The 12,737-nt window shown below is 38.9% G+C and overlaps 1 protein-coding gene and 1 pseudogene across 1 annotated transcript in view; both read right to left on the bottom strand.

Annotated features, from left to right (window-relative positions):
- LOC140635419 (SLAM family member 8-like) overlaps nucleotides 1–12,737 on the bottom strand; it is a 74,440-nt gene that overhangs the window by 20,562 nt on the left and 41,141 nt on the right. The gene's annotated exons all lie outside the window — the stretch shown is intronic.
- Nucleotides 11,196–11,258, bottom strand: LOC140636177 (U4 spliceosomal RNA; annotated as a pseudogene).

The raw sequence follows: 12,737 nt of genomic DNA, 5'->3' as shown, positions 1-12,737 counted from the left end.
CTCTGCAAGAAATATTAAGGGGGATTCTGTAATAGAAAGAGGAAGTCCAAGGGAACAATCTCTGAGGACGCACTGAGGAACGGGGATCTGAGCTTTCGGCTCTGGGGCTGAAGACAGGGAGGCCACCATTTTCACTTTCCTCCTCGAAAGTGACCTGGAAAGCCTTCAGAGAACAAAAGCCACCCAGAGCATTCCAGATCAGATTAGTTAGCTTGGCCCCCTGGCAAAGGTGGTGGGAGTCCACTCGGGCAAAGACATGTGAGGATCAGTTCAACAGGCCCTTCCCCCAGAAGATCACCAAGAGCATCCAGCCAAGACCAAGTTTCTCCTTGAAACTGCAAAACTCCAGAACTAGGGGAATATAACTTAGAGAATTCATGGGTTTCCCTCACAATTCTTTAGTCTTTCAATTTTAATGTTTTTTTTTCCATTTTCAACCAATTTCTTATTTTATCAACTCTTTTTTAAAATTTTTACATTTTCATGCTCACTTCAGCAGCATATATACTACAATTTTTACATTTTCCTTTTTACAGTTACATTCTATCCTTTCATTGTATTTAATTTTATTTTTGAATATATATATAAGGTTTTTTTCTTTACAATTTTGGGATGCAGTTCTTTCTAACAGACCAAAAGACACCCAAAATGTAGCTTATGGTACTTTCCTTTCACCTGTATGATTATATATGCTTATTCTTCTTCTTTTTCTGTTTTGTTAAAGTCCTTTAAAATTTTATCTTTACACTTACATTCCATCTTGTCAATGTATTTAATCTTATTTTTCTTTATATATGTTTTTCTTTCTTTATAATTTCATGATGTAGTCTTTTATAACTTGCCAACCAAAAATGTTCAGGATATTGTGTATTGCTCTATTCTGTTCACCTGTCTGCTCACATTCTTTTTTTTATCTTCTAATTTTCATTTTTATAATTAACTTCTATCCTTTCATTGTATTTTTAAAAATCTTTTGTCCATATATTAGTTTTTCCTTTGTTACAATTTTGGTATCTAGTTTTAAAACAGACAAAAATACATGCAGAAATCCAGTGTATCGCTCTATTCTGTTCACTTCTCTAATTATATTCTCTCTCTCTTTTTGTTTTTCAATTTTTTTTCTTTTCATTTTCCATTCTCTTCTGATTTGTTTAGTGACTATTCTCTGGGGATGTTGTTGCCATTTTAATATTTTGTTCTTTCATTCACTTATTCTTCTCTGGACAGAAAGACAAGATGGAAAAACTCACCGCACACAGGAGAACAAGAGGCAGTACTGACTGCTAGGGACCTAATCAGTATGGACATAAATGAGATGTCAGAACCAGAGATCAGAATAAAGATTATAAAGTTAATAGCTGAGCTTGAGATAAGCGTAGAAGACATTAGAGAATCTCTTTTAAGGGAAATAAGAGAACTAATATCTAATCAAGTTGAAGTCAAAAAGGCTATTACTGAGATGCAATTAAAAAATGGAGTCTCTAACTGCTGGATAAATGTGATAGAAAAGAGAAATAGTGATCTGGAAGACAAAATGATGGAGAATAAAGAAGCTGAGAAAAAGAGATAAACAAGCAATGGTTCATGAGGGGAGATTCAAGAGATTAGGGATACCATAAAGAAAACAATATCAGGATAATTGGGATCCCAGAAGAAGAATGAAAGACAGAAAGGTAGAAGGTACATTGGAGCATATTATAGTGGAGAATTTCCCTAATCTGAAGTCCATGAGGCACAGAGGATGCTCCTCAAAATCAATGATAATAGGTCAACACCTCGACATATTTTAGTGAAACTTACAAATCTCAGAGAAAAAGAAAAAAGTCCTGAAAGCAGTTTGGGATAGGAGGTTCATTACCTACAAGGGTAGAAACATTTGACTGGCAGCACATCTATCCACAGTAGGACTGGCCTAATATATTCAGGGTGCTAAATGAGAAAAGCATGCAGCCAAGAATACTTTATCCAGCTAGTATGTCATTCAAAATAGGAGAGATAAAGAGTTTCCAGGACAAACAGAAACCAAAAAGAATTTGTGATCACCAAACCAGTCCTACAAGAAATATGGAAATGGATCCTTTAAGCAAAGAGACAATGCAAAAGTAACATAGACCAGAAAGGAACAGAGATGATATACAGAAACAGTGACTTTACAGGTAATACAATGGCACTAAATTCCTGTCTATCAATAGTTCCTCTGAATGTAAATGGACTAAATGCCCTAATGAAAAGACACAGGGGGGAAGCCTAGGTAGCTCAGCAGTTGAGCAACTGCCTTCGGCTCAGGGCATGATCCCAGGGTCAAGTCCCACTTTGGGCTCCCTGCATGGAGTCTGCTTCTCTCTCTGCCTGTGTCTCTGCCTCTTTTTCTGTGTCTCTCATGAATAAATAAATGAAAAAAATCTTTTAAAAAAGAAAAATAAAAGACACATGGTATCAGATTGGATAAAAAAAGCAAGATCCACCCATATGCTGTCCACGAGAGGCTCATTTTAGACCCAAAGACACCTACAGATTGATAGTGAGGGGGTGGAAAACCATTTATCATGTAACGGATATCAGAAGAAAGCTGAGGTGGTAATCCTTATGTCAGATAAATTATATTTTAAATCAAAGACTTTAAAAAGAGATGAGGAAGGACTATATCATAATTAAAGGATCTATCCTACAAGAGGATCTAAACTTTGTAAATATTTATACCCCTTACATGACAGCAGCCAATTATATAAGCCAATTAAAAATAAAATTAAAGAAACACATCCATAATAATTCAATAATAGTATGATACTGTAACACTCCACTCATTACAATGGATAGAGTATCTAAGCAGAAGATCAACAAGGAAATAGGGCTTTGAATGAAACACTGGGCCAGATGGACTTCACAAATATATTAAGAACATTTCATCCTAACGCAACAAAATACACATTCTTCTCTGATGCACATGGAACATTCTCCAGAACAGATCAAAATCAAGTCTCAATCAGTACCAAAAGTGTGGGATCATTCCCAGCATATTTTTAGAACACAGTGCTTTGAAACTGGAACTCAATCACAAGAGGAAATTTGGAAAGAACTCGAATATGTAGAGGCTAAAGAGCAATCTTCTTTTTTTTTTTTTTTAAGAGCAATCTTCTAAAGAGTGAATGGGACAACCACGGAATTAAGGAAGAATTACAAAATTCAAAGAAACAAATGAAAATGAAAACACAACTGTTCAAAACCTGTGAGATGCAGCAAAGGAGGTCTGAAGAGGACAGTGTGTAGCACTGAAGAAATAGAAACAATTTTAAGAACATATTGTGAGCAACTGTATGTCAATACATCAGGCAATCTGGAAGAAATGGGTGCATTCCTAGAGATGTATAAACTACTGAACTGAAACAGGAAGAGAAAAAGAACCTGAAAAGACCCATCACCAGCAAGGAAATTGAAGCAGTCATCAAAAATCTCCCAACAAAAAGAGTCCAGGGCTGGATGACTTCCCAGGGGAATTCTACCAAACACTGGAAGAAGTATTAATACCTATTATCCTGAAGCTGTCTCAAAAAAATAGAAATGGAAGGAAAGCTTCCAAACTCTTCTATGAGCCCAGCATCACCTTGATCCCAAATCCAAAGACTTCACCAAAAAGGAGCATTGAAGACCAATATCCCTGATGAACACAGATACAAAAATTCGCACCAAAATACTAGTCCATAGGATCCAACAGTACATTAAAAGGATTATTCACCACAAGTTAGTGGGATTTATTCCTGGGCAGGAAGGGTGGTTCAACATCTGCAAGACAAACAATATGATACACTACATTAATAAAAGAAAGGACAAGAACTATATGATCCTCTTGATAGGTGTGGAAAAAACATTTGACAAAGTACAGTATCCTATTGTTTAACTCTCCACAGTGCAGGGATAGAGGGAACATACCTCAAGTCATAAAATCCACATGTGAATGTACACATTGAATATCATTCTCAACTGAAAAAACAGAAAGCTTTCCTCCTACAGCCACCCACGCTGCAGGTATTTCCACTGTCAACACTGCTGTTCAACATAGTACTAGAAGTCCTAGCCTCAGCAATCAGACAACGCAAAGAAATAAAACGCAGGGCAGCCCGGGTGGCTCGGCGGTTTAGCGCCACCTTCAGCCCAGAGCATGATCCTGGAGACCCGGGACCGAGTCTCAGGGCCGGCTCACTGCGTGGAGCCTGCTTCTCCCTCCGCCTGTGTCTCTGCCTCTCTCTCTCTCTCTCTCTCTCTCTCTCTCTCTCTCTGTGTGTGTGTGTGTGTGTGTCTCATGAATAAATAAATTTAAAAATCTTTTTTTAAAAAGGCATTTGAATTGGCAAAGAAATTGTATTCTCTGGCTTCGCAGATGATATGATATTCTATATGGAAAACCCAAAAGACTCCACCACAAAATTGCTAAAACTCATACAAGAATTCAGCAAAGTGGCAGGATATAAAAGCAATGCAAGACATCCATTGCATTGCTCTACACTAACCAGTAGACAGAAGAAAGGGAAATTAAGGAGTCCTTCCCATTTACAATTGTGCCCAAAACCATAAGATCCCTAGGAATAAACCTAACCAAAGAGGCAAAGAATCTGTACTCAGGACACTAGAACATTCATGAAAGAAATTAAGGAAGACACAAAGAAATGGAAAAGCATTTCATGTTCATGAATTAGAAGAACAAATATTGTTCAAATGTCTATGCCACCCAAAGCAATCTACGCTTTCAATACAATCCCTATCAAAATACCATCAACTTATTATTCTGAGTTGGAACAAATAATTATAAAATATGTATGGAACCAGAAAAGACCCACAATAGTCAAAGGAATGCTGAAAAAGTAAACCAAATCTGGTGTCATCAAATTCCAGACTTCAAGCTCTATTAAAAAATTGTAATCACCAAGAGAGTATGATACTGGTACAAAATAGACATGTAGATCAATGGAACAGAATAGAGAACCCAGAAATGGACTCCTAACTCTATAGTCAACTAAATCCTCAACAAAGCAAGAAGGACTACACAATGGATAAAAGACAGTCTCTTCAACAATAGTGCTGAAAATTGGACAGCCACATGCAGAAGAATGACACTGGACCATTTCTCCTACCATACACAAAAATAGATCAGGATGGATGAAAGACCTAAATGTCAGAACGGAATCCATCAAAACCCTGGGGAAGAATACAGGCAGCAACCTCTGTAATCTGGCCACAGCAACTTCTTGCTAGACACATCTCGAATGACAAAGAAACTAAGGCAAAAATGAAGTATTGGAACTTCATCAAGATAAACTGCTCTTGAACAGCAGAGGAAAGAGTCTGCAGAACCAAAAGACAACCGATAGAAAGTAGAAGATATTTGCAAATGATATATGATATAAAGACAAGTATCTGGGACACCTGGGTGGCTCAGCGGTTGAGCGTCTGCCTTTGGCTCAGGGTGTGATCCTGGAGACCTGGGATCGAATCCCACATTGGGCTTCGTGAATGGAGTCTGCTTCTCCCTCTGCCTGTATCTCTGTTTTCTCTCTGTGTGTGTCTCTCATGAATAAATAAATAAAATCTTTAAAGAAAAAGACAAGTATCCAAAATCTATAAAGAACTTATTAAACTCAATCCCTAAAAAACAAAAAATCCCATCAAGAAATGGGCAGAACATGTGAATAGACATTTCTACAAAGAAGACAATTGCCAACACACATGAAAAAAACGCTCAACATCACCCTATGACCCAGCAATTGCACAGCTAGGTATTTATTCAAAGGAAACAAAGATAGTGACTTGAAGGGGCACCTGTACCCCAATGTTTATAGCAGCAATGTTCACAGTAGTCAAGTGAATGAAAGAGCCCAGATGTCCATGGAAGATGAATGGATAAAGAAGAAGTGGTGTATATATACAATGGAATATGACTCTGCCATAAAAAAAATGAAATCTTGCCATTTGCAATGATGTGGATAGAACTAGAGGATATTATGCTAAGCAAAATAAGTCAATCAGAAAAAGACAATTATCACAGGATCTCACTTATATGTAGAATTTAAGGAACAAAACAGATTATAGAGAAAGGGAGGAAAAAATAAAACAAGTTGAAAACAGAGAGACAAACCATAAGACACTCTTAATCAGAGGAACAATCTAAGGCTCTCTGGAGAGGAGGGGTATGGGGGGTGGGGTAACTGGATGATGAACATTAGGGAGGACATATGAACTAATGATCACCAGGTGTTCTATAAGACTGATGCATCACTGACCTCTACCTCTGAAACCAATAATACATTATATGTTAATTAATTGAATTTTATTTAAAAATTATGTGAAAACAAATTATAGGGAATACTTTATACAACTACATATTAATAAATTTTAAAAATATAGGTGAAATAATGCCTTTCTAAGAATGTGGTCAACATTCAATTAAGAAGAGGAAGAAAACCTGGATATACTTAGAAGACATTAGGAAGGTGGCCAAAGATCTGTCCTCATCAAAGCTGTGAGGGGCACACAGTTGTGGTGGTGAGCACGGCCAAATGGCCAAGGAAAATAACATTCCTGTGTTACAGACAGTGTTCCAGCTTAGAAAAAGGCAGAAAATTTCTCAGGTCATGAAAATATTGTTCAGCTTTAACACTCACGTCAGACAAGGAGATCCCAAAAACAAAACAGGACAAACACACCTGCTAATCGATGGGTTACAGTCAGTCATAAACAGGAAACTTAAAATTCTTAAATACTAGCAAATGAAATCATGCAACATATATGATAGCTTTGCACTTATCATAGGAATACTAGGACAGGATAATGAGAACATTTATTAGTGGACTTTACCCAATTTGCAAAATAAAGGAAAAAATAGCATTTACAGAGCAGTTGTATATTCCCAGGTATGGCTCCAAGGGCTTTCCATTAACTTCCTTAATCTCCAGGATGGCCTACAGAGTTACAGGCATCCACTGTGCTAGCAGCACCATCCAGGGAGGGGGAGGGAAGCTTTACTATGAAGGATCAGACAATATAGACAGACAGTTACTGGCCACAAGGTCTTGGTCACAAGTATATAACTTGGCCCATATAAGGACCAGTAGTAAAATACAGCATACAAATGTAAAGATGTGTCTGTGCTCCAGTAAAATGTTATTTCTAAAACCAAACATGTGCTAGATTTGACCAGTCTGCCAACCCCTGATCAGGGGATTATTAAAAATATAAATTAATGACCCTTCCCAAAACTCACTGCACATGTGACTAGGGAAATATCCTTTTATTTATTTATTTTTTGGGGGGGAAATAATCCTTTTAAATAGCTTCTTTAGAGGTGGGGCAAGGTGGTGGAAGAGTAGAGTCCTCAACTCACCTGGTCCCACCAATATACCTAGATAAATTTCAAAACATCCTGAACACCTACAAATTTGACCTGAGATTTAATAAGAGAATGCCCAGAATGCTACAGAGAGAAAAGTTTTCACTTCTAGCAAGGTAGGAATGCAGACAATAATAAATAAAAAATAATAAAATGAGGGAGGGCCCCCATGAAGAGCCGGGCTAAAGCAAAGCAGCAAAAGCCTCAGGGACAGGAAAGCCTAGCCCAGGAGAAATGGGAACTTTAAAACTCCACACCAGATTTTTCCTGGACAGAAAAGTACCTAGGGTGATTCCTGAGTGGCTCAGCAGTTTGTCGCCTGCCTTCAGCCCAGGGTGTAATCCTGGAGTCTTAGGTTCAAGTCCTGCAACGGGCTCCCTGCATGGAGCCTGCTTCCCCTCTGCCTGTGTCTCTGCCTCTCTCTCTCTCTTTCTCTCTGTCTCTCATGAATAAATAAAATCTTAAAAAGAAAAGAAAAGTACTTGGCAGGGAAATTGGGCAGAATCACAGGAAGGGCAGTGAAGCCTCCAGTTTCCTGGAGTCACTAATAGAGGAAGTGCACCCAGGGGAGAGCGCCCCGCAAACCGAGGACCTATCTCGGTAAAGGGCTGGAGTGGGCACCCGGCGGGGCATCTGGGAGAAGCCAGTCAGTCAGCCGGGCCAGCCCCAGACGGAAGTGTCTGTGCCCCATGCCTTTGGGAGCCACGGCCCCGGGAGCGCAGTTCCAGCAGCACAGGGCCCCAGATCCCAGGGCACCTAGCAGACACAGCCCACGGTCCTGCACTCCCCCCAGGACAGGCAGAGGCAGGGAGGGCACAGGATAACGAGAACTCTCCTGCCTCTGGGCGCCCCAAGCTGTGTGGATCAGTGCACCCACACTGGCCCCGGAGCACCTAGGCCAGTGCGGACTGGGAAACTGCGGTAGTTACTGCAGGGAGCTGACTCCAGAGCTGGAGACCCGGCTGCCACCAGTGTTGTTGTTCCTTCTTGTTTCACCCTGTGCCTGGGAGAGGCGGGGCCACCAGGGAACAGGGGCCTCACCGAGTCAACAGCTCCCACTGAGCCTGGCACCTAGTGGGAGCGGGGTAGCAACCCCAGGTACACACACCTGAGAGTCAACATAACAGGTCCTTCCCCGGAAGACCAGCTGGAAGAACAGGGGAAGAGCAAATTCTGGACCAAGCAGTGCTGGAAAGCTCCAGGACCAAGGGAAAATCAAGGGAATATAGTATATAGAACTAGAGGGTCCCCTGCTTCCCCCCCCCTTTTTTTTAAATTTTTTTTCCTTTTTCCATTACAACTCATTTTTATATCAGACTAAAATTTTCCAATATTTTTTCTCTTTTCCCACCTTCACTACAATATTTTACCAGCTCTTCATTTTTAAGTATCTTCCTTTTTGACTTTCATATTTCTACAGTTATGTCTCTTAGGTATATTTTTCACTTCTGGATTCCCTTCAACATACTCAATTTTGGGGTATATACGAGATATGGGGTTTTTTTGTGTTTTTGGTTTTCTCTGCCTCATTTTGTTCTACAACAGTGGAAGTTAATACCTTCTAAAACATGGGAGGCATGCACCCAAAACCAAGTGGAATACTGTGCTGGTTCATTCTGTGAGATTATATTCTCTCTTCATTCCCATTCTACCCCCCTCTTTGATCTTGTTTATGTTTTGGCGGTCAGTATTGGGGCTCTCTACAAGAATTACTGGTTTATAAGTTGAGGATTGAGCATCTTCTAACATACAGAATTTAATACATTCAGAACCAAGAGGATCACCTCCTAGGACCCCTCAGGTAGACTACATTCTCCCTCCATTACAACATCTTCACCACCACCATCCCCCAGTCCCCCCCCCTTTTTTTCTTGTTTTTTCTCTTTGTCTTCTTTACCTTTTCTTTCTTTTTTTCTTTTTTGGGATTTTTGGCCTTTATTTTTTACTACTTTGTTTTAAAATTTGTTTTTCACCTTAGTGGTCATTTTGTTTTATTTTGTTCTGACCTTCGTTTTCATTTTCTGGTCTCTGACCTCATCAGAATCATCTAGGCTGAAATTTACTTAGTTCATGGTTGATATTCTTGACTCAGCCTGCTCATACAACCACTCTCCACTGAACAAAATGACTGGAAGGAAGAATTCACCACAAAAGAAAGAATCAGAAACCGTACTCTCTGCCACAGAGTTACAGAATATGGATTACAATTCGATGTCAGAAAGCCAGTTCAGAAGCACAATTATAAAGCTACTGGTGGCTCTGGAAAAAAGTATAAAGGACTCTACAGACTACATTACTGCAGAATTTAGATCTAATCAGGCCAAAAGTAAAAATAAATCAAATGAGATGCAATCCAAACTGGATGTCCTAATGGCTAGGGTTAATGAGGTAGAAGAAAGAGTGAGCAACATAGAAGACAAGTTGATGGTAAGGAAGGATGCTGAGGAAAAAGAGAAAAACAATTAAGAGACCATGAGGGAAGGCTAAGGGAAATAAATGATAGCCTGAGAAGGAAGAATCTATGTATAATTGGGATTCCAGAAGAGGCAGAGAAAGAGTAAAGACCAGAAAGTATATTTGAACAAATCATAGCTGAGAACTTCCCTAATTTGGGGAGGGAAACAGGCATTCAGATCCAGGAGATAGGTTCCCCCCCAAAAAAATCAATAAAAATTGTTCAACACCTCAACATTTAATACTGAAAATTACAAATTCCAAAGATAAGGAGAAAATCCTTAAAGCAGTGAAAGACAAGAGATTCTTAACTTATATGGGGAGAAATATCAGATTAACAGCAGAACTCTCCACAAAGACCTGGCAGGCCAGAAAGGGCTGGCAGGATATATTCAGGGTCCTAAATGAGAAGAACATGCAGCCAAGAATACTTTATCCAGCAAGGCTCTCACTCAGAATAGAAGGAGAGATAAAGAGCTTCCAAGATAGGCAGAAACTGAAAGAATAAGTGACCACCAAACCAGCTCTGCAAGAAATATTAAGGGTTACCCTGTAAAAGAAAGAGGAAGCCCAAGGAAGTAATCCACAGAAACAGGGACTGATGAATGGGTGACGGGCACTGGGGTTATTCTGTATGTTAGTAAATTGAACACCAATAAAAAATAAATTAAAAAAAAAGAAACAGGGACTGAATAGGTATTATGATGACACTAAATTCATATCTTTCAATAGTAACTCTGAACGTGAATGGGCTAAATGATCCCATCAAAAGACGCAGGGTTTCAGACTGGATAAGAAAGCAAGACCCATCTATGTGCTGTCTATAAGAGACTCATTTTAGACCTAAGGACATCTCCAGCCTGAAAATGAAGGAGTGGAGAACCATTTACCATTCAAATGGTCCTCAAAAGAAAGCAGGGGTAGCCATCCTCATATCAGATAAATTAAAGTTTATCCCAAAGACTGTAGTAAGAGATGAAGAGGGACACTATATCATACTTAAAGGGTCTGTCCAACAAGAAGACCTAACAATCGTGAATATTCATGTCCCTAACGTGGGTGCTGCCAAGTACATCAGTCAATTAATAACCAAATTAAAGAGATACTTAGATAATAATACACTAATAGTAGAAGACTTCAACACAGCATGTTCTGCAAATGACAGATCTTCTAAGCACAACATCACCAAAAAAACAAGGACCTTAAATGATACACTGGACCAGATGGATTTCACAGATATATACAGAACTTTCCATCTGAACGCAACAAAATACACATTCTTCTCAAGGGCACATGGAACTTTATCCAGAATAGACCACATACTGGGTCACAAATCGGGTCTCAACCAATACCAAAAGATCGGGATTAGCAGTAATCATACCTCGAATAAACCTCATTGGCTATGATACTGCCACTGTGCAAAGCTAAAAAGATCGGGATTATCTGAGACATATTTTCAGACCACAATGCTTTGAAACTAGAACTCAATCACAAGAAGAAATTTGGAAGCAACTCAAACACATGGAGGTTAAAGAGCATCCTACTAAAAGATGAATGAATGAGTCAACCAAGAAATGGGAGAAGAATTAAAGAGATTCGTGGAAACTAACAAAAATGAAGATACAACCATTCGAATTCTTTGGGATCCAGCAAAAGCCGTCCTAAGAGGGAAATACATCGCAATACAAGCACCTCTCAAAAAATTGGAAAAAATTCAAATACACAAGCTAATTTCGCACCTAAAGGAACTGGAGAAAGAACAAATAAAACGAATGCCAAGCAGAAGAGAGATAATAAAGATTTTAGCAGAACTCAATGAAATAGAGATCAGAAGAACTGTAGAACAGATCAACAAAACCAGGAGTTGGTTCTTTGAATTAGTAAGATAGATAAACCATTAGCCAGCCTTATTAAAAAAAAAAAGAAAAAAGACTCAAATTAATAAAATCATGAATGAAAGAGATCGCAACCAATACCAAGGAAACAAAACAATTTTAAAAACGTATTATGAGCAGCTAATGCCAACAAATTAGGCAATCTAGAAGAAATGGATGCATTTCTGGAAAACCACAAATCACCAAAATTGGAACAGGAAGAAATAGAAAACCTGAATAAGTCAATAACCAGCGAGGAAATTGAAGCAGTCATCAAAAACCTCCCAAGACACAAAAGTCCAGGGCCAGATGGCTTCTCAGGAGAATTTTATCAAACATTTAAAGAAGAAATAATACCTATTCTACTAAAGCTGTTCCAAAGGATAGAAAGGGACAGAATACTTCCAAACTCATTTTATGAGGCCATCATCACCTTGATTCCAAAACCAAACAAAGACCCCACCAAAAAAGGAGAATTATAGACCAATATCCCTGATTAACACGGATGCCAAAATTCTCAACAAGATGCTAGCTAATAGAATTCAATAGTACATTTAGAAGATTATTCACCATGACCAAGTGGGATTTATTCCCATGATGCAAGGTTGGTTCAATACTCGTAAAACAATCAATGTGATAAATCACATCAACAAGAGAAAAAACAAGAACCATATGATCCTCTCAATAGATGCAGAGAAACCATTTGACAAAACACAGCATCCATTCCTGATCAAAACTCTCCAGAGTGTAGGGATAAAGGGAACATTCCTCAGCATCTTAAAAGCCATCTGTGAAAAGCCCACAGCAAATATAATTCTCAATGGGGAAACACTAGGAGCCTTTCTCCTAAGATCAGGAACACGACAGGGATGTCCACTCTCACCACTGTTATTCAACATGGTACTAGAAGTCCTAGCCTCAGCAATCAGACAACAAAAAGAAATAAAGAGCATTCAAATTGGCAAAGGAGAAGTCAAACTCTCCCTCTTCACAGATGACATGATACCGTACAGAGAAAACCCAAAAGACTC

This window comes from Canis lupus, chromosome 6 (assembly GCF_048164855.1).
Source record: "Canis lupus baileyi chromosome 6, mCanLup2.hap1, whole genome shotgun sequence".
Classification (NCBI taxonomy): Eukaryota; Metazoa; Chordata; class Mammalia; order Carnivora; family Canidae; genus Canis; species Canis lupus.
Note: the sequence above shows the minus strand (reverse complement) of the source record. Positions and strands in the feature narration are given on the sequence as shown.